Source organism: Euprymna scolopes, chromosome 20 (genome assembly GCF_053919585.1).
Source record: "Euprymna scolopes isolate OS-2025 chromosome 20, ASM5391958v1, whole genome shotgun sequence".
Taxonomy (NCBI): domain Eukaryota; kingdom Metazoa; phylum Mollusca; class Cephalopoda; order Sepiida; family Sepiolidae; genus Euprymna; species Euprymna scolopes.
The window spans coordinates 88,024,242-88,047,261 of NC_136501.1; the positions used below are offsets into that span (position 1 = coordinate 88,024,242).

Here is a 23,020-nt window from a genome sequence, read left to right on the forward strand (position 1 = left end):
AAAATGAACAATAATAATTAAAAAAAATTAGGATGAAAAATAATAATTTAAAAAAAATAAGATGAAAAATAATAATAAAAAAAAATAAGATGAAAAATAATAATTAAAAAAATAATAATTAAAAAATTAAGATGAAAAATAATAATTAAAACAAAGTTAAGATGAAAAATAATAATTAAAAAAATTATAATTTAAAAAAATTAAGATGAAAAATCATTAAAAGAAATAAGATGAAAAATAATAATAAAAAAATTAGGTTGAAAAATAATAATTAAAAAAAATTAAGATGTAAAATAATAATTACAAAAATTACGATGAAATATAATAACTAGAAAAAATAAGATGAAAAATAATAATTAAAAAATATAAGATTAAAAATAATAAAAGAAAATCAAGGTATGAAGTAATAATACAAAAATTCGGATGAAAATAAATAATTAAAAAAATTATAATTAAAAAAATTAAGATGAAAAATAATAATTAAAAACATTATAATTAAAAAAATTAAGATAGAAAAAATAATTTAAAAAAATTATAATTAAAAAAATTAAGATGAAAAATAATAATTTAAAAAAATAAGATGAAAAATAATAATTAAACAAAATAAGATTAAAAATAATGATAAAAAATTAAGGTGAAAAATAATAATAAAAAAATTAAGATGAAAAATAATAATTACAAAAATAAGATGAAAAATAATAGTTTAAAAAAATAAGATTAAAAATAATATTTAAAAAAAATTAAGGTGTAAAATAATAATAAAAAAATTAAGATGAGAAATAATAATTAAAAAAGTTATAATTAAAAAAAATTAAGATAGAAAATTAATAATTAAAAAAAATAATAAAAAAAAAATTAAGATGAAAAATAATAATTAACAAAATTAAGATGAAAAATAAAAATTAAAAAAAATAAAATTTAAACAAATAAGGATGAAAAATAATAATTAAAAAAATTATAATTAAAAAAAATTAAGATGAAAAATAATATTTAAAAAAATAATAATTAAAAAAAATTAAAATGAAAAAAATTTTAAAAAAATTAAGATGAAAAATAATAATTAAAAAAATAAAATGAAAAATAATAATTAAAAAAAATAAAATGAAAAATGATAATTACAAAAAATTAAGATGAAAAATAATAACAAAAATAAGATTAAAAATAATAATAACAAAATTAAGATGAAAAATAATAATAAAAATAAGATGAGAAATAATAATTAAAAAAAATTTAGATGAAAAATAATAATAAAAAAATAAACGTGTAAAATAATAGTTACAAAAATTAAGATGAAAAATAATAATAAAAAATAAGATGAAAAATAATAATAAAAAACAAAATAAGATTAAAAATAATAATTAAAAAAAATTAAGATGAAAAATAATAATTTTAAAAAAAATAATAAAAAAAATTAAGATGAAAAATAATAATTAAAAAAAATTAAAATGAAAAATAATTAAACAAAATTAAAATGTAAAATAATTTAAAAAAATAAAATGAAAAATAATAATTAAAAAAATAAAATGAAAAATAATAATTAAAAAAAAATAAAATGAAAAATAATAATTATAAAAATTAAGATGAAAAATATTAATTTAAAAAAATTAAGATGAAAAATAATAATTTAAAAAAAAATAATAAAAAAAATTAAGATGAAAAATAATAATTTAAAAAATTATATTTAAAAAAAATTAAGATGAAAAATAATAATTTAAAAAAATTAAGATGAAAAATAATCATTTAAAAAAAAAAATTTTAAATTAAGATGAAAAATAATAATTAAAAGAAATTATAATTTATAAAAAAATTAAGATGAAAAATAATAATTAAAAAAATTAGGATGAAAAATAATAATTTAAAAAAATTTTGTTTTTAAATTAAGATGAAAAATAATATTTAAAAAAATTATAATTAAAAAAAATTAAGATGAAAAAAAATAATTAAAAAAATAAAATGAAAAATAATGATTACAAAATATTTAGATAAAAAATAATAATTAAAAAAAATTAAGATTAAAAATAATTAAAAAAATAAGATTAAAAATAATAATAACAAAATTAAGATGAAAAATAATAATAAAAAACATAAGATGAAAAATAATAATTAAAAAGAATAAGATTAAAAATGATAATTAAAAAAATTAAGATGAAAAATAATAATTAAAAAAAAATAAGATGAAAAATAATAATTAAAAAAATAAGATTAAATATAATAATTAAAAAAAATTAAGGTGTAAAATAATAATAAAAAAATTAAGATGAAAAATAATTATTAAAAAAATTATAATTGAAAAAATTAAGATGAAAAATAATAATTAAAAAAAATTGAGATGAAAAATAATAATTAAAAAAATCAGATGAAAAATAATAATTAAAAAATTAAGATGAAAAATAATAATAAAAAAATTAAGATGAAAAATAATAACAAAAAAATTAAGGTGTAAAATAATTTTTTAAAAATTACGGTGTAAAATAATAATAAACAAAATTAAGATGAGAAATAATAATAAAAAATTAAGATGAAAAATAATAATTAAAAAAAAGTAAGATTAAAAATAATAATTTAAAAAAATAAAGATGAAAAATAATAATTAAAAAAATTATAATTTAAAAAAATTAAGATGAACAATATTAATTTAAAAAATTAAGATGAAAATAATAATTTAAAAAAAAAACTTTTAAATTAAGATGAAAAATAATAATTAAAAAAATTATAATTAAAAAAAATTAAGATGAAAAATAATTATTAAAAAAAAATTTGTTTTTAAATTAAGATGAAAAATAATAATTAAAAAAATTATAATTAAAAAAAAATTAAGATTAAAAATGATAATTTAAAAAAATTAAGATGAAAAATAATAATTAAAAAAATTAAGATGAAAAATAATAATTAAAAAAATTAAGATGAAAAATAATAATAAACGATCGTTGTATTAGGGAATTAGTTTACGTTCACAAAAAAGTCTTGAACTGTTTGAGTTTGATTTCATTAAAATACCTGTAATCGATGAGATGAAAAGAAATGAAATCTGATTTTTCCGATGGAAATGAATGAAAATTGGCAGCAGCTGTGATATTAATTAGACAGAGAAAGAGAGACAGATAAACAGGTAGATAGATAAACAGTGGGGGGGATGAAAGAAAAAGAGAAAGATAATGCTAGGGAGGGAAAGAAAACAAGATAGATACAGAGAGAGAAAAAGTGAGAAAAAGAGATGGAGAGAGAGAGAGAGAGAGAGAGAGAGAAAGAAAGAAAGAGACGGAGAGAGAAAGAGAAAGTTAAAGAGAGGGGAGATAGAAAGACAGATAGAGAAAGGATGAGAAAGAGATAGCAAGAGGGGTGTGGAAGAGAGAGGAAGAAAACCAGAGAGAGGAAGAATGAGAAATAGAGAGAGAAAAAGAAAATGAGAGGGAGAATGAGATAGATAGATAGATAGATAGATAGATAGATAGATAGATAGAGGATGTTTTAAAAAAGACAGGAAGAAAAGAAAAAGAAAAGCGAATAAAATGAAAAATAAAAGTGCTTTTAAAAAAATAGAAAAAAATGTCTTTTTGGAAAAAATTAATTTCAGGTTAAAAAAACTAAAAAATGAATTAAGTAAAAGCGTATGAAACTATCTGTACTGACGCGGCGTTGCCCGGGAATCGTTCTATCGTTCAGTTTTATTAATGAAAAGCATGTATTCTTATTTACTTGCCTCTCCGCGAAGGTCGTTTTTTATGTGTGAAAATTCAACCTCCCCAAAAAAGGTGCACTCTCGATTGAAACAAAAATCAAAATTGCCTCAGTTTAGAACAATTTCTCATTCACTGTCAGAGGACTTAATAGACTAGTATAGCATTAGAACAGATACTACACTTTATTCCAAGCCAAAATGTGTCTTGATTTTTATTTTTTTGCCTTTAATGACACGTCTTTTTCCATTTTTTCTGTTAAAAAACAAAAGGCGAGTGGGTTTTTTTTGTGTAAATCCAGAGTTCAACCAAATGGAAAAACAAAAATACAAAAAATCTTTATGATGTACACACCTGTCATGGAACAAAAATGTCATATTCCAAAAATCATATGAATTAGTCAAGTAGTTTTATTTTAATTAACAAAATCAAATTTTATGAGTAAGCGTGTTCATCCGCCATATTTAATAAATAAGAGGAGACAACGCAATTCGAATTGCTGAGATCAAAATTAACCTTGTAATGACTACATTTCACTATTAAAATTGCTAAAAATCGTAAAAAATTGATTTTGTATATAAAACTTGCTTGATCCATTTATATGATTTTTGGAATGTGATCCTGACGTCTCACTCCCAAGTGTTAGGAAGTAAAAAAAAAAAAAAAAAATAGAAAAAATAACAAAAAAAGAAATAATTTATTTTATTTATTTATTTTTTTATTTATTTTTGTTTCTTTAATATAGAGGAAATTTTGGACAAGAACCCAACTTTGTATAACATTTGAGCAAAAATGAGCAAAATTGTAGTATTTTTATTTAGAATTCAACCTAATTTTTAAAGAAAACTACAGAAAATACAGACAAATCTTTATGGTGTACGTACTCGTCAGAAAATGAAGATGTCATATTCACATAAATTGATCAAATATTTTTTAACTTAGAAAATCAAATTTTATTACGAAATGAGGCACTACTTTTTTATCCATCATTGTTTAAAAATAAGGGCAGATAACTCAATTCGAAATATCAAGATCAAAATAAGCCTTACCGTGAATACAATTTATTCTTAAAATCACTAAAAATCGTAAAAAATGATTTTCTATAAAAAAAAAATACTTGATTAGTTTATATGATTTTTGGAATATGGCATACTCGTTTCATGACGAGTACATACATAAGGGGTTTTTCTGTATTTTTTTTTATTAAGTCGAATTCTAAATAAGAACTGGAAAATCTTTATGATGTAGGTAATCGTCACAGAACGGAAAGGCCATATTCCAAAGATCATATAAATTGATCAAGTAGTTTTATCTCTAGTATTATATAAAAGGAACTTTGTCTATATTCCCTATGGACTCGAAAATGGTTGGGCCAATTTCTATGACATTTCACATGAAGGTACTTTATGGTATTGTCCTTGGGTCTTGTAATGTATCGGAATGTTTTCGATAAGTATTGATAATCGAAATAATCTAATGAAAGAAGGAACATGCAATTTCACCAATTTATCTGTACTATTATATAAAAGTGTGTGTGTGTGTGTGTGTGCGTGTGTGTGTGTGCGTGTGTGTGTGTGTGTGTGCGTGTGTGCGTGTGTGTGTGTGCGTGTGTGTGTGCGTGCGTGTGTGTGTGTGCGTGCGTGTGTGTGTATGTGCGCGCGTGTGTGTGTGCGTGTGTGTGTGTGCGTGTGTGTGTGTGTGCGTGCGTGCGTGCGTGCGTGTGTGTGTGTGCGTGCGTGCGTGCGTGCGTCCGTGTGTGTGTGTGTGTGTGTGTGTGTGTGTGTGTGTGTGTGTGTGTGTGTGTGTGTGTGTGTGTGTGTGTGTTTTCTCTATGGACTTGAAAATTGCTGGGCTGATTTTTACGAAATTTGATGCGAAGGTACTTTTTATGTGCCTGGCAGTGTTTTTAGATAGGTCTTGTATCAGAATGTCTTCAATAAGTATTGATAATCGATAATCAAATAATCCGATGAAAGAAGGAACCGGCGATTTTGACCAAAGTTAATGCATTACACAGCCTAACATCACAAATACATTTGAGGAGTTTTATCACCACATAAGCCGAAAGGCCCAACCTGTAAAATCAACAGTAGGCTCTTTGATATGACAGGGGTGTGTTCAAAATTTGTTTCTGTTTAAAATATAATTCCACCATGATATTTGACCTTTTCATTTTAAACTACAATTCAAACCATTATCATTGCACAAGCAGTAAGGCCAGGCATATAAAATCAGCAGTATGTTCTTTGATATGACAGGGGCGCGTTCGAAATGAATGTTTCTGTTTAGAGTACCATTGAAACATGATACTTGACTTTTACATTTTAAACTTTAATTCAGGCCATTATATAAAAATAAAATCAGCAGTAGGTTCTCTACAGTGCAATATAGACTATAATGTATTGTGGACTAAGGTACTGTGGGGAGGCAAATTGAGCTTCCTCCTTGTGCAACGTGATAGGTCTGCAACAAGAGCAGGCAATCAATTGATTTGCTTGAAAAATGGTTGATTTCCTCGATTCCAATGGCAATAAAACTATGGGAGTGTGAAATTAAATCCTGAGTAACGTCGGGTCTCTCTGATAGTTATATATATATATATATATATATATATATATATATATATATATATATATATATATATATATATATATATATATATATATAAAGAAAATCATTTTTAAACAATTTAAAGCGATTAATGTGAAATCAGTAGTATTACAAGGCTGATCTAGCAAGTTTTAATTATTGTAGACTTATCTACCCTTGTTTTTTTTCTTTAAGATGGCGACGCGAGAAAGTTCTTGTTCGCTTAATCATAAAATTTAATTTTCTTAGTTAAAAATAAAACTACTTGATCAATTTACGTGATTTGTGGAATGTGACATTTTCGTTCCGTGATGGGTACGTACATCATAAAGATTTTTCTGGATTAATTTTTTTTTTTTTTTTTTTTAATTAGATGTAATTCTAAACAAAAATCGATTATTCTAATCGTTCCTATAGTACAATTGAACCGAGGAAACTGCTGAAAAGGGCGTGGCTAACAATTCGATTCAGGTCGATGATAGCGTCTTGCTGGTTTCTTTTCAGGTCAGCAAGTTAACAGACAGACACTGACTTGTTCGATAACTTTTTAATAAGTCCGTTGAAAATCACATTTAATGATTATAAAATAAATTCAAGTATTTTGAGCCGAATTGCACGAAATTTGCAATTTACAAATAGTACTCAGCTGTGAATGAACGCCAAGCAATAATAAAAAAAAAAAAATCAAGTATTTTTTTCTTCGACCAGTTAAACAGGTTTTACCCAAGTGTACCTATGCTGCCCTTACGCATTCGTCTGGTATTTTGAAGTTGCTTGATCTGAACTGAAATTTATCTGTTCTTTTGTGTAAGTATTTCATGTTTATTTAACCCCACCCCCATTCTTGTATGACAGCTTTTTTTAAATATTCTTTTTTTTTTTCAAATCATTTCTAAAAATAAAAAAATAAAAAATAAAAAAAGATTTCCTCATTAAATATTATTTTGGGAATTGTTTTTTCTTGGTCATCTTCTAAACCACCGCATTTCAGGTGACAACATTACGTACTTGCGTGTCATGGCGAAATTAGTACAAATTCCAAAAATTACAAAACATTATGTATTGAACAGTGAGATGTCTGTTCACATTACATTTAAATTTCTGCATTCTGGTAAGGTCGGAAGAGCAGGAAAAAGAGAGAGATTTCAAAGTCCAGCAGTTGGTGGGAAGAAACTATTACTAGAAATCTTTCCAGCATCTAGAAACCTCTATTGTGAAGTGGTGCGATTTTGCTGCCTGTCGAGTTATTCGGGGATGTTCACGTCGAGGTGGCACAAGTAAAAAAAAAAAAAAAGTTCTCTGAGTTCGCCAAAGCACATTTCATTTATGTCGCCAACAGTAATTGATTACCGGTTCCCATGTCTGACATGAAGTTTCCCAAGTTTAAAAAGATGCACCTGGAGGTTGGAGGTTCTGAAAATAACAACGAAGATGAAAAAATTACAAATCAAATCATTAATGTCGCCAAAATTGTTAGCAAACTACAACTAGACTTGTTCAAATCATATGCCAAAATTTACGCAAATTTATTCAGTATTTTTATTTAAAAAAAAATAAAACCGAATTTCATCGGTGAAAGCCGTCAGTCGCCATTTTCGGCATTATTAAAGTCAAGGGACATTACTCAAGCTATTGACGTTAATAATGTCGAAAATGGTGGCTGACAGCTTCCGTCAATAAAATTTGATTTCATTTATTTTTAAACAGAAATATTGGATGAATTTGCATAAATTCTGGTGTAGGACCCTTTTTTTTTTTTTTTTTTACCCTAACAGGTAAGTATGTAATAAAGGTTTTGTGCTATTTTCTTTTTAAGAGCCGTATTACATATAGGGAAGAAATCTCCAACGGGAATTTAGCTGAGGGTGTTAATCTAACTTTACAATATTACCGTTTTGTTTGTTTGTTTGTTTGTTTGTTTGTTTGTTTGCTTGTTTGTTTTTTTGTTACAATTCATGGCTTTTGTTAAGAGTTGCACTTCTTTGTTTACAAAGCCATTCAGCGGAAGTGACAACTTTGGACCCTGGGACACTACTACCCCGCCCCTCAACCGCCCGCCCTCCCCAATGTAAACAGAATTTTTGTGAAATGTTAAACGGTATTCTACTCGGTAAATGTCAGTGCCTTACTTACGGAAAAACGGCTAATTAAACTGCAGAAGTACGTGTTAAACTACACAAGTTCTATTAATGAATAATGAATAATATATATATATATATATATATATATATATATATATATATATATATATATATATAATTTTAAACTACACAAGTTCTATTAATGAATAATGAATAATATATATATATATATATATATATATATAATTTTTTTGTCTGTCAAATAATTTACGCCGCTAAATTACACATTTACCCTAGTTTCAATTCGATAATAATCCGCTGAAAAAAAAATGAAAAAAAAAGACGAAAGAAAAAAAAAAAACAGTGGACTTTTGCTTTCAGGCGTGCGCGTGCGCCCTTGATCGATTTAGAACGAAGATGTCATATTCCAAAAATTACGATTTACGTAATTTTTGGAATATGGCATCTTTGTTCTATAACGAGTATGTACACAAGCAAACTTTTATGTATTTTCTTTACTTCTAATTGCCGCCATAAATGCCAATTTGAAAAGCACCAAAAAGCAATTAAAACGAAGAAGCAACCGACAGTGAAGTTGAAACATTAATTGTAAAGATAATCACAGATTTTTATTTGTAAAATTTTTAGCAATTATTTATTCAAATAAAAAATGCAATAGCGTCAAGGGTGCTTCTGCATTTTACGAACCGTGTTATTTTTTAGGATTTCCAAAGTTAAATATCGTGGAACCACATAATTATTCTTGGTAAAATATTATAACAAAAGTTTAATAATATCAAACATAAATTCAAGTTAACACTTCAACAATAACTTAACCAATCTCTGTGAATCTGGCTCCTGGCAAAAAACACACTCCAACCGACTTGTATAGTTTTTAACAGGTGCTTCCGCAATTTAATTATATTACGGAAAAACGTTAATTAAACTGCTGAAGCGCCTGTTAAAAACCATACAAGTTCTATAATCGAATACCCCCTCAAAAAACAAAAACAAAAAAAAAAACGAAAAACATAATGTTTTGGAAACCGGCAGTCCACCTTTCAGTGGTAATTTGAAAGGATTTTTCGAGAATGGAAAGATTCTTCACATTTTACAAATCGATTTGTCGACTATAGCTTAACAAGTACTTCTATTTTAATAGTTGAAAAATTAATTATTATGCGATTAATCATTCAGTACTTTAATGGAATTTGGAAGCTTTTAAACTGTCGAACAGAAAATCAAATAAACACATCGAATAAGTGTCACCAATCGTACGAAAATGTAATGTTCTGTCAGTATCTTTAATTTTGGAGCGATTATCGAGAGTCAGCTTAGCTGATAGGAGACCGTCAGTTTTCTTTTGTTTTTGTTTTTTTGTGGGGGCGGGGGAGTTATAATTCAACAGACGACACTACTTTTGTTTCGAACAAAACAAACGCTTTAAAATAAGTTCAAATACAAAACACTTATATAGGTAGGTAGAAGGATAACTTATCTTGCCTTTGGTAACAGTTATTTGTTGTGCATTTTGCTTATTTGTTTTTGTTTTTCACCCTTCTTTTGTTCTGTTAGATATAGTAATAAACCGACACATTTCATTTGTTTATAGTTTATCTATTTATATTTTATTGTTAACTGATTTTCGATTTTTGAGTTGAAAAAAAACAACATTTTTTACTGGTGTTATCGATTTGTTTTGTCGATGAAGATAACACCTCGCGGCTTCATACAGGCATTTATTTTTTTTATTCTAATTTAGCGTACTTTCTTATTGAATTAAAAAGGCTTTAAAATAATTTAAAATACAAACAAAAAATCCAGATAGGTAGAAGAGTAACTTTGGCAACATTTATTTATTGTCTTCTAGCAATATTTATTTATATAACAATAACTTAATTATTCTCTGTGAATCTGGCTCCTGGCAAAAACAAACTCCAACCGACTGGTTAGACATTTTTTTTTTTTCCTGAAGATGAGATTACCCACGAATATTGAAAGAACATAATACAACTCATACCATTCTGGTTTGGTAAATTACGCCAGTAAATAAATAATTCATCATTCCAAATTATTAATTATATTAAAACTTTCAATATTTTCATTTGCTCTGTTTATTTTATTTCATATCCAACAGTGTCTTCTACAAAATTGCATTCGAAGCAATCGCAAATATTTGTCGGTATGGGTCCAGTTCTGTAGAAGCACCAGCATTTCACTGTCATTCTCAATTACATGTCTCTGATGAAACAACTTCTAATACAATACAAACAAACCATTATCAATAATTTCCCCCACTCTTTATCTGTGCCTAAACCTAAACGTAGATTCCATGAACAAAGTTTCTTTCTTGGAACTGCACGCGTGTGGAACTTTCTTCCGTTTTCATGCTTTCCAACTAACTGACTACAATATGGCCGTCTTCAAGTCCAATGTAAACAAGTTCTTGATGAACTGTCTTCTTAAGTAATCCAATTTACCAAATGTCTACTACTAACGATTACTACGACCATTGACTACCGTACATTCATTAACCCTTATCCTCGAGTGGGCTTCGAGCCTTAATAAGTGGTGACTCTTTTGTAAAAAAAAAAAAATGCTTCAAATAACCCGACAATGTTCTTGTTAAACCGCATGTTGTTTTTCCACATTCCTTCCGATAACTCGATGTATTTCCGCATTATTATTTGACCTCTATCAGTTATACATTTAATTTGATTATTCTTTGCTGTAAATAAGGTGCTTTCTTTCTTTCCTTTTTTTTTTTTTTTTTTTTTTTTTGTCCCTGACCGACTTTCTCCTCTAGAGAGAGAGAGAAAGAGAAAGAGAGGGGGCGAGGATCAAAGACATTTTGGTTTATGCATTTAATCTCTATATATTAATAATATGCAAGACAATTCCATGTTCGTATGGTATCAGCCCCCTACACCCTTTTTTGAAAGATCGGATCACTTGATCATCGAAGATGCAATGCAATGCAAAAAAAAAAGTAATTTTTATGAAACTAGAACTAAAATATATTCTCTGACCTTCGGGCTTGGATCAAAATGTAGTATCTGTTCTGTTTAAAAAGTGCAACAACATTGTGGGTTTAGGGTTATGGCTGGATGGTCATAAAATGGAAATATTCTAAAATAACATTAACCAAAATATGTATGATTCTGTTGGGACGATTATATGGAAATGGAATCAGAAAAATTTGAATTTTATTTCCAAATCCAAAAATAATACTTTTTATCTATCTATCTATCCATCTATCTATCTATTTATCTATCTATCTATCTATCTATCTATCTATCTATTTCTTATCTGTTCCTTTTCTCTATCTATCTATCTATCTATCTATCTATCTATCTCTCTCTCTCTCTCTCTCTCTATATATATATATATATATATATATATATATATATAGTCATCCACATACAGTACTGTTTCGCTGTTTCACACACGCAACTACTTCAAGCCAGAATATGTATATATATATATATAATTATTTTTTTACTATAATAATTAAAAAATAATTAAATACCTACAGACACTAGTGTTTCATCCTTTCGGGATTCTTCAGTGCAGGGTGTCACAATTACTACCAGTCGAACGATTCGAACCCCGCGACACGAGACATCTCTGGCTCGATTAGCGGAGGCCGTATCCATTCGGCTACCATTAATCGTGTGAAATAGCGTTGAATTTTTAAACATTTTAATTTAAATGTTCATTACGTCAGACAGACAGTGATCAAGTCGTTATACGACGATCTACGCATAAGAGCTAAATTGACCGACTTTTATTCAACAGAAAGTGCTCAACGATAAGAAACGTATTTCTTAAAGGGGCTGTCATAATTATTTTTTTACTATAATAATTAAATACCTATATATATATATATATATATATATATATATATATTTATTTATTTATTTATTTTCTCTATCTATCTATCTATCTATCTGTGTGTGTGTGCGTGTGTGTGTGTGTGTGTGTTTCTTTTCTCTATCTATCTATTTTTTTTTATTTTTTTATTATTCCATTTTCACTCCAAACAAGGCACAATGCCAAGGGACATAAGTTGCAGCTGTACTATGTAAGGTGTTGAGCAGCAAGATGTCTGTTCACATTACACTTGAACTTCTGCATGTCAGTACAGTTGGGAAAGCAGAATCTGGAAGGGAATTCCAAAGTCTAGCAGTTCTAGTGAAGAAACTATCAGAGTAGAAGGCTTTCTTACATCTAGGGATCTCCACTGTGTAGGGGTGGGATTTTGCTGCTTCTCGGGTTTGTCGGGGCTATTTACATCAAAGGGCTACAAGGGCTTGTAGTTCGTCAGAGCATTCACAATTAAAATACTTGTAGAACAGGCAAAGGGATGTAACATTTCGTTGATGGGACAGAGGTTGAAGCTTAGATGACAGTTCAGGACTTATCAGGTTGGCGACTCTCTTTTGAACCTTGTCCAGGAGCGAGAGACAAGTGGCAGATACACCAGCCCAAATGTGACAACAATACTCCATACATGAGCGAATAGTGGCCTTGTAGAGATACAGGATACTTTCAGGCATAAGTAGCTTTCTAGCATGGTAGAGAGAGCCATGAGGTACACCCACATTTATATCATATTGTTTAGATGTGTGACCGTCGAGAACAACCTAGATTCTTCTCTTATTTAAGAAAGATTTAATTATGTTAAGTAGTCGTCCAGTGATACCGTAAGATCCGATTTTCCTGATAAAACCATCGTGCCAAACCCTGTCAAAAGCCTTAGATATATCTAGGCTACTGCTCTACTCTCGCCTGCTTTTTCTAGTGTATGGTATATAGGTTCAGAGATTACAGTTAGGATATCTGCTGTTAAACAAAACGGGCTTGTCTAAATCCATATTGTTTGTCAGTCAGAAGTTTAACAGCTGTAAGATGATGGACTAGAGCTTGGTTAATTATGGACTCAAATATTTTGGCGAAAAGCGGGAGGAGGCTAATGGGATGATAATTTAATGGGTCAGTTCTTTCACCAGAATTCTTGTAAACTGGTACCACAGAAGCAGTTTTTCAGCAGTCAGGAAAGCAAGATTCGGTAAGGCATTTGTTGTATAGATTGGAGAGAATTATCTATCTATCTATCTATCGATCTATCTATCTATCTATCTATCTATCTATCTATCTATCTATCTATCTCCTGTACTCTACTATTATATAAAACGAATTTTGTATGTGTGAGTTTGTTACCCATGAGCTCGAAAACTGCTGGGCCTATTTATATGAAATTTCGCATGAAGGTATTTTATGTTCCTGGCAGTGTTCTTAAATAGGTTTTGTATCATAATTTCTTAGATAAATATCGACAATCGAAATAATCCGATGGAGAAAAGAACAGTCGATTTTGACCAGAGTTAACACCTTATGCAGCCTAACATCACAAATGCATTTGAGAAGTTTTATTACCACACAAGCAGAAAGGCCTAACGTATAAAATCAACAGTAGGTTTTTTGATATGATAGGCATTTGAAATGAATGTTTCTGTTTAAAGAATGATTGCGCCATGATACTTGACGTTTGCATTTTAATATAATTATATATACAAATAATTGAATAAAATCAATAATAGGTTCTCTACTGTGCAATGTAGACGACAATGTATTGTGAACTAAGTCACTGTGAGAGGCATGTGAGCTTTCTTATGGTGCACCACGATGGGTCCCTAACTAGAGCAGGCAATCAATTGATTTCATTAAAAGCTGGACGATTTCACCGATTTTGATGACAATAAAAATATGGAAGTGTGAAACTTCGTCGATCATCATTTAATCCCTGACAACGTTATGTCTCCTTGCTAGTATATGTATATACATGCATATATGTATATAAGTGATATTGTGTGTGTGTGTGTGTGTGTGTGTGTGTGCACAGAAAGGTCGCTACCAAATGACTGTCAATTTTTGGTCTACATACTTGAAACTTGATATATGGGGCATTTGGACATGTGGAACAAATTTGATTTTGTTTCTAGCTTGCTAAGAGGTAAAAATTGAAAAATTAACACTTTACAGGTGAAAGTCGACTTGATGTGTATCCTCTACGCATGCACAAATATACATTTATATGCTTAACTGCGTTAATTTGTCAAGTTTTGATATGCATGTGCCCTGAGGTCGTATGACAGCGAATGTCACTAGGAGCTAAATGCTTCGATTTTAGCTGATAGCAGCAAGTCATAATTTTTAATGTGTTTGAATCACTATTATATATTGGGTACAATATAATAATCAATAGAGAAGTGGCTTCATAATAATAAATACGAAATCTGCATAAATTAAAATATCATATTTAAGCGTATTTTACGAGCAGGAAACACTTGGCGACATACTAGTCAACTATCAACCAAGCTCCAACCCCTGTCCTTTCAATGCAATTTTACAAGTATATCAATGGAACGTGCTTTGACGAACTCGTACAAACTGTACTTTCCTCAATGTAAATACTCCAACAAGACAAACAGCAAAACACCACCCCTTCACTGTAGACCTCCATAGTTACTTCCTTTGAACTACTATATTCTGGAATTCCATCCTATTTTCCTGCTTTCCATGCAGCAAATTTAAATGTAATGCAAACAAACATTTTGTCACTCAACTCCCTACATAGTGTCCCTGTAGGCATGGCTCCACATAGTAGCCCCTTATGTCCAACTGACAGTAAGCATTGTTAAAAGTTAAAAAAAAAGAAGTAATCTCGAACTGAACTTTGTATTGAATCGACATGGATAGATTTTTCTCATTCTGTGATCGGGTAAGAATGTTAAATAATTTTTATCTTACTTTTAGTAAGTATCGCCTATAGCGAGGATTGAACCTTCAATCTGCAGGAGACTGTCATTTAAAACTGATTGTTACTTAACAATTAAGTTCAATGTTAACTTCCGCTCTGTAGAACATAATACCACAAGACTGTTTCTCTGCTGATTTCAACATAATCAAGTTTTATGTTAACAAATACTTGTCAATCTGTCATCTTTAGGTAATCAGATTCTACCCTTTTCATCCATCGTTATCCAATCTTCTCATAGTATTGTTCATCATTCAACTAACAATTTTATTAACCCTTACCTTCAAGTGACCTTGGTAAATGGTGCCTTATTAGTATAAATAACGCAATTATCCGTTTTGCCATGTATTCATGCACCTGAAAAAAGGCCAAGAAGACAATGGAAGCGCCCTTCTGAATCAAGGGAGCTAGGGAAGGGGGGGTTATCTCATTTAAAACTTGAAATGTATCTTATTTTTATGAAATTTGTGTCATATATATATGAGGGGGGAATGGAAGTGGTCCCGAATCTTTACATTACCCTCTGTGTCCGAATATCTACGTGCCCCCCTCTAAATAATTCATAGGAACAGAACACTCTAAAAACTTCAAATATGTGTATTCGATTTCAATGAAATTTAAATATATGTATCAAGCAGTACATCAGGGAATTTTCTAACATTTCAGCTTTATTCGAATATATTGGTGTCACGAAACGGGAGCCAGGATGGGGTAAGCATTAAAAACAAAGGAACTCATGTTTTTTTTTTTTGTTTACTTTTACTTGGGGTGTCACCACTTATTAAAACCCACTCAAGGTTTTTTTGTTGACTTTTAAGGAAATCAAATAGGTGGGACAACTTTTTTTTACTTTATTTTACTTTACTTTATGACTATTTACTTTATGACTTTTATTTTACTTTACTTTATAACTTTACTAGCATGGGTGCCCGGCGTTGCCCGGGTGTTTGGAGGTGTATGCTGAGCAAAAAAATGGGGGTAATTTTTTAAACTTTGACCCCTATTATGACCCCTGAAAATTTATTGTTTTGGGCTCAAATCAAGTTATTAAGTTAGATCCATGTCCACGGAAGCTATATCTAAAATTTCAAGTGTGTAGACCCAAAATTGTCGGAGAAGTTTGGTAGAGTTCTCAAAGCTCAAATCGTTGAACTTTGACCCCTTAATCGCCAAATTTCTGGCTAAAAATCGATCACATAGATTTTTCCAAATCTCAGTACCCTGTATATCAAATTTCGAGTCTGTAGACTAAAAATTGACAGAGTTATTTCGTAGGGAAATGTACACAGACACACACACACACACACACACACACTTTCACTTTTATAGATATATAGATTTAAAATTTGAGTCTGACAGAATGACAAAATTATATTGCAAACCGATATATTAAACAAACGAACTTCAAAGAGACAAATGAACACATAAGTAAAAACAATTTGTATTAGAAAACATTTATTATTCCACGTCTTTTTTTACAGACCTGACGACTGAGGTTCGCTCTTAATAAAAATTGTTTTTTATAGTCTTAATTTTGACTTCCTTTTTCATAAAAAACTAAAAAAAAATCAAGAAAGAAAAGAAATTTAATTTTATTTTTTCATTAATTTCTTTCTGTGCAAAGCAATTCTTTCAAACTTACTCTGTTTCCAAAATGTTTTTATTTTATTCCCCTCCCCCTTCATTCATTTTCCTCCGCATCCTGGCAAGTATTAAAATAAACCATTTATAATATTTATTTATGGATTTATTTACTTATCATTTCTTTTGTATCGGTAAATGAATTCCATTTAAAAAAAACTGTAAAAGTCACGTTAAAGGTGATTAAGTTGGAAAGTAAGTAAAAATTTACCCTTTTTACTTTTATACGATTTCTGATCACTTTGAAAAAGGTGTGTGTGTGTTTTAAAAGTGTTTTTTAACTGCTATAATCTCATTTATATATATATATATATATATATATATATATATATATATATATATATATATATATATATATATTTACAAAGGCATCACCACATTATCAAGGCCCAGAGGCCACTCAAGGATAAGGGTTAAAGAGTGTACAGTAGAAATTGGTCAATATAGTAATCATTAGTAATGAAAATTTGGTAAATTTAATAACTTATATGGAACGGCTCATCAAGAACTTATTTACTTTAGACTTGAACACAACCATATTGTAGTCAGCCGGAAAGCAGGAAAACGGAAGACAATTCCACAGGCGTGCAGTTCTAAGAAAGAAGCTTTGTTCATGGAATCTACGTTTAGGTTTAGGCACAGATAAAGAGTGGGGGAAATTATTGATAGTGTTTACAGCTAGACGAGTGTTTCTTGTGAAAGTTTGGCGAGGGGGGACCATAGATTGAAGCTCAGTTGAACACTTTCCATGAAAATAACGATACATCAGAGACAAACTCGCAACATCTCGTCTGTGAGATAGAGGTTGCAAGGAGAAAAGGACATCTCCTACGAGGCTACGAAGTCTATTTTGAACTCTATCAAGGCAGGACAAGTCCTTTCTAGCAGCTCCTGCCCAGATGTGGCAACAGTATTCCATCCTTGGACGTACCTGGCTCTTATATAGGTAGAGAATAGCATCAGCAGTGAGATATCTACTGGATCGATAGAAAGATCCCACCATTTTTCCAGCGGCCTTGGCAACAGATTTGATATACGTGTTCCATTTAAGATCAGGAGTAATGGTCAAGCCCAGAAGCTTGTCAAAACTTGAGGCCTCCTGAAGACGAGAGCCATTCATTTCAATTGATGACAAATGTGAATTAGAATGTTGATGATGTAAAGAGAGAAGCTTGGTTTTAGATGCATTAAAAGTAACCAGCCACTCCTTTCCCCATTGTACTACGTGCTCAAGATCAGAGGAGAGAGAATTGGAGAGAACTTGGTCGTTTACTGTCTTAGATGTGCTACCATAAATGGTAGTGTCGTCAGCATAAATGTCTACAAATGATGTAAGGATATGATTTGGAAGATCATTAATGTAGATCAGGAAAAGAGTTGGGCCCAGGATGGATCCCTGAGGGACACCGGCATTAATACTGTGAGCTTCTGATTTTTGCCCCTCAACTACTACTCTTATGAACCTATCAGAAAGAAATGATTTAATAATTGAGAAGACTTTTCCAGCTATACCATAGCTAGCGATCTTATGAAGTAAACCTTTATGCCATACCCTATCAAAGGCTTTAGATATGTCAAGAGCAATTGCTCTAGAAAGATTGCCACCGTCGAGAGATTTGCTAATCCTATGCGATATAATTCAAGATGGCGTCTCACACCCTCTTTATCACCGTAAGTTTGGGAAAAGGTGTTATAAATAAAAAAAACTATACAAAATACTATTAAAAACCCGCCGAATATATGTCAACCTATGTCACGGTAACATATATTGAGCGAGTTTTTAACAGTATTTTAACAGGGCACATCGTAAAAACTGACCCATTAATTTTCCTGAAGTAAAAACTATATAGTTTTTAAACTTTTAAAACTGTACATTATAAAAAGAAAACTGTTCGAGTGATTTTTTTTTTTTACATGGGTGTCACCACTTATCAAGGCCCAGAGGCCACTCAAGGATAAGGGTTAATAGGTATACATTAGTCATTGTGATTTTAGCATAGTAAACAGTGGGAATTTTGTAACTTGGATTACTTGAAAAAGAAAACTGTTCGAATGATTGAAAATGAAAACAAAATAACAATGTAAATATATTGATAAGAAAAAAACAAAAACAAACGAAGTTTCCGTTTCAGGAACCCGAGTTTAATTTTATGTCGTAATCATTCAACTCGTTAGCGGTTTTATTCAGCGATTAGGGATAACCATACGACATATCTAATTACCAAAGCGATTTAAAAAAAAAAAATTTTTTTATTAAAACTAAACCTGTTTAGTTTTAATGAACCAATTTTTTTAAATCCAACACTTTAGTTATTTTGTGAGCGTGCAACTGCACCCGAAAGGTTGATTAGGAAACTCCAAATCCTTTTATGACTCGAAAAAAAAAAGGGGGGCTTTTTATCGGCTTAAATGATAAACTAATGTTAAATATTAGTATTTAATATAATGAGATATCAATCTACACAATTTGCCATCGATTCTGAAATAAAATGAAATCCTGACATTGTGATCATTTTTGCAGGTGTTATGTGCCAAATATTGAAATAAGAATGTTTAAATTCAATTATTGTAATTTCAGTCTTCAATTTTAAAGTCGATTTTATTTATAAAATATCTTTTTAGAAATCAATCTCAAAAACAATCTGAACAATAAATCTCTTTTGTTATGGCTAAGTTTTTGTCAAGGGTAGAAATTATAATAGACAAGTATTCATCCATGATGACATTTTACCGATTTCCTGGTTTACAGGTATTCTTGCTAAATTTCTTCGAAAGAATAGTTTAACATTCTGTAAAAGTACCTTCCGTTTTTTTGTTTTTTTTTTTTGTACTTCTGCAGAGAAGGTAAAAAACCGATAAAAACTGGATATATTTTTCGTGTTTTTATTCAATTTAACATGTTTATTCAGCTCGAAAAGAATATAGTGTTTACCGATGTGTTGGAAAATTCAAGATGGCGTCTCACACATTCTTTAACACCGTAAGTTTGGGAAAAGGTGTTATAAATAAAAAACTATACAAAATACTATTAAAAACCCGCCGAATATATGTCAACCTATGTCACGGTAACATATATTGAGCGAGTTTTTAACAGTATTTTAACCGGTTTTTTATTTATTACACCTTTTTCCAAACTTACCGTGTTAAAGAGAGAATCGGCCGCCATCTTGAATTTTCCAATACATCGGTAAACACTGTATGCTTTTCGAGCTGAATAAACATGTTAAATTGAATAAAAACACGAAAAATATATCCAGTTTGGTAGAAAAGTAATTTATCTTGCCTTTGATAACATTTATTTGTTATATATTTGTTTTTTGGCAACTTATTCGAATCTATGTGTACAGTAATACAAACCCGAAATGAATTTAAGACCACGAGTGAAATGAGAAAATGAAGAAAATCACATTTACTGTGTGTGTTTACTGTTTATGTACCTATTTACTATGCCTCCCCACGGGACAGAGTTAGACACCAGGGTCATTTTTTAACGTGGAGAAAAGGTACAAAAATAAAAATTGTCTCAGTCGTGAAGGATTTCTCCTCCACCGAAAGAGAACAAGAAATAGAAGTGCACCATCTGCAGAACAGATACTACACTTTGATCTTGTCCTGAAGAGTCAGCGGGTTTGTTTGCCATAACAACGTGACGGTAGTGAACGTGTGTGTGTGCGTGTGTGCGCGTTTCGTGTAGTTTAGTTTCGTATAATAGTTTCGTATTTATTTAATTTGTAAATAACAAGTTATTAAAAAATTAAACCCTTCCAAGATGGACAATAAATAAAGCCATAATATTTTATGGTAAAGGTAAGAGCGTAGAAACGATTGTTTTTTAGGAGATGTGATTATTGGATTAACCAATCAGAAATCGTCTGTGGCACACACATCTCTGTTTTTTTATAGATATATATATAGGTCGAGGTAATTAGTTAAAGAGATTTAATATAATGTGATATATAGATAGATAGATTAAATGTTAAATAGATTTTGTAAATAGTACAGTTAAAATGATTAGGATATTTCCAATATGTAATAAGGTCGAGGTAATTAGTTAAAGAGATTTAATATAATGTGATATGCAAATGAGCATAAGTCATTCGATATGGGGGTGGTTTGTAGAATAGTATATAAAGAAATTAGGCAAAGATTCTTATGTCTCCTATAACAGAAACATCTGGGTTCTAATGTTTCTCTACCAGGAGAGATCTACCCTCTTACCTCCTTTATATTTCGTTGATGATGGAGAGCTGTACACACAGACAGAAACACACGAACCCTATTACTTTATAAAAATATATAGACTTTATGACTTTTATTTTACTTTACTTTACTTTATGACTATTTACTTTATGACTTTACTTTATGACTTTTATTTTACTTTACTTTATGACTATTTACTTTATAACTTTACTTTATGACTTTTATTTTACTTTACTTTACTTTATGACTATTTACTTTATGACTTTTATTTTACTTTACTTTACTTTATGACTATTTACTTTATGACTTTTATTTTACTTTACTTTACTTTATGACTTTTATTTTACTTTACTTTATGACTATTTACTTAATGACTATTTACTTTATGACTTTACTTTATGACTTTTATTTTACTTTACTTTATGACTATTTACTTTATGACTTTACTTTATTACTTTTATTTTACTTTACTTTATGACTATTTACTTTATGACTTTACTTTATGACTTTTATTTTACTTTACTTTATGACTTTACTTTATGACTTTTATTTTACTTTACTTTATAACTTTCCTTTATGACTTTTATTTTACTTTACTTTATAACTTTACTTTATGACTTTTATTTTACTTTACTTTACTTTATGACTATTTACTTTATGACTTTACTTTATGACTTTTATTTTACTTTACTTTATGACTATTTACTTAATAACTTTACTTTATGACTTTTATTTTTCTTTACTTTAAGACTATTTACTTTATAACTTTACTTTATGACTTTTATTTTACTTTACTTTACTTTATGACTATTTACTTTATGACTTTTATTTTACTTTACTTTATGACTTTTATTTTACTTTACTTTATGACTATTTACTTAATGACTATTTACTTTATGACTTTACTTTATGACTTTTATTTTACTTTACTTTATGACTATTTACTTTATGACTTTACTTTATTACTTTTATTTTACTTTACTTTATGACTATTTACTTTATGACTTTACTTTATGACTTTTATTTTACTTTACTTTATGACTATTTACTTTATGACTTTACTTTATTACTTTTATTTTACTTTACTTTATGACTATTTACTTTATGACTTTACTTTCTGACTTTTAATTTACTTTACTTTATGACTTTACTTTATGACTTTTATTTTACTTTACTTTATGACTATTTACTTTATGACTTGACTTTATGACTTTTATTTTACTTTACTTTATGACTATTTACTTTATGACTTTACTTTATGACTTTTATTTTACTTTACTTTATGACTATTTACTTTATGACTTTACTTAATGACTTTTATTTTACTTTACTTTATGACTATTTACTTTATGACTTTACTTTATGACTTTTAATTTACTTTACTTTATGACTTTACTTTATGACTTTTATTTTACTTTACTTTATGACTATTTACTTTATGACTATTTACTTTATGACTTTTATTTTACTTTACTTTATGACTATTTACTTTATGACTTTACTTTATTACTTTTATTTTACTTTATTTTATGACTATTTACTTTATGACTTTACTTTATGACTTTTATTTTACTTTACTTTATGACTATTTACTTTATGACTTTACTTTATGACTTTTATTTTACTTTACTTTATGACTATTTACTTTATTACTTTACTTTATTACTTTTATTTTACTTTATTTTATGACTGATAAGTAAAGATTATATTTAACTGCCATTGTATAAAGTAATCAAAGTGAATAACACTATTTAACTGCTATATAATGGAATTATATTACTGCATAGGTATAATAGTTGTCTGTATATTATATATTATAATTATATTATTGTATAGGTATAATAGTTGTCTGTCCCTGGCAAAAAAAGAAGTAACCATTAGTGACCTCCTCTGAACAGGAAATAACCAGTGACTCAAGGATAAGGGTGTTAAGTAGAAGGTGAGACAACAAGATCAGTCAGGGTGGAACTTGGGTATGAGCATAATAAAAAAAAAAGTGCACAGTAATGATT

At 28.8% G+C, this 23,020-nt stretch overlaps 1 protein-coding gene across 2 annotated transcripts in view; it reads left to right on the top strand.

Annotated features, from left to right (window-relative positions):
• Positions 1-6,725: 6,725 nt before the first annotated feature.
• Positions 6,726-23,020, top strand: part of LOC145241536 (unconventional myosin-VI-like) — a 381,082-nt gene continuing 364,787 nt past the window's right edge. For both annotated transcript variants that reach the window (XM_080104590.1, XM_080104593.1), the window contains exon 1: positions 6,726-7,073. The gene's annotated coding sequence lies outside the window, so the exon portion shown is untranslated. The remainder of the gene's footprint in view (positions 7,074-23,020) is intronic.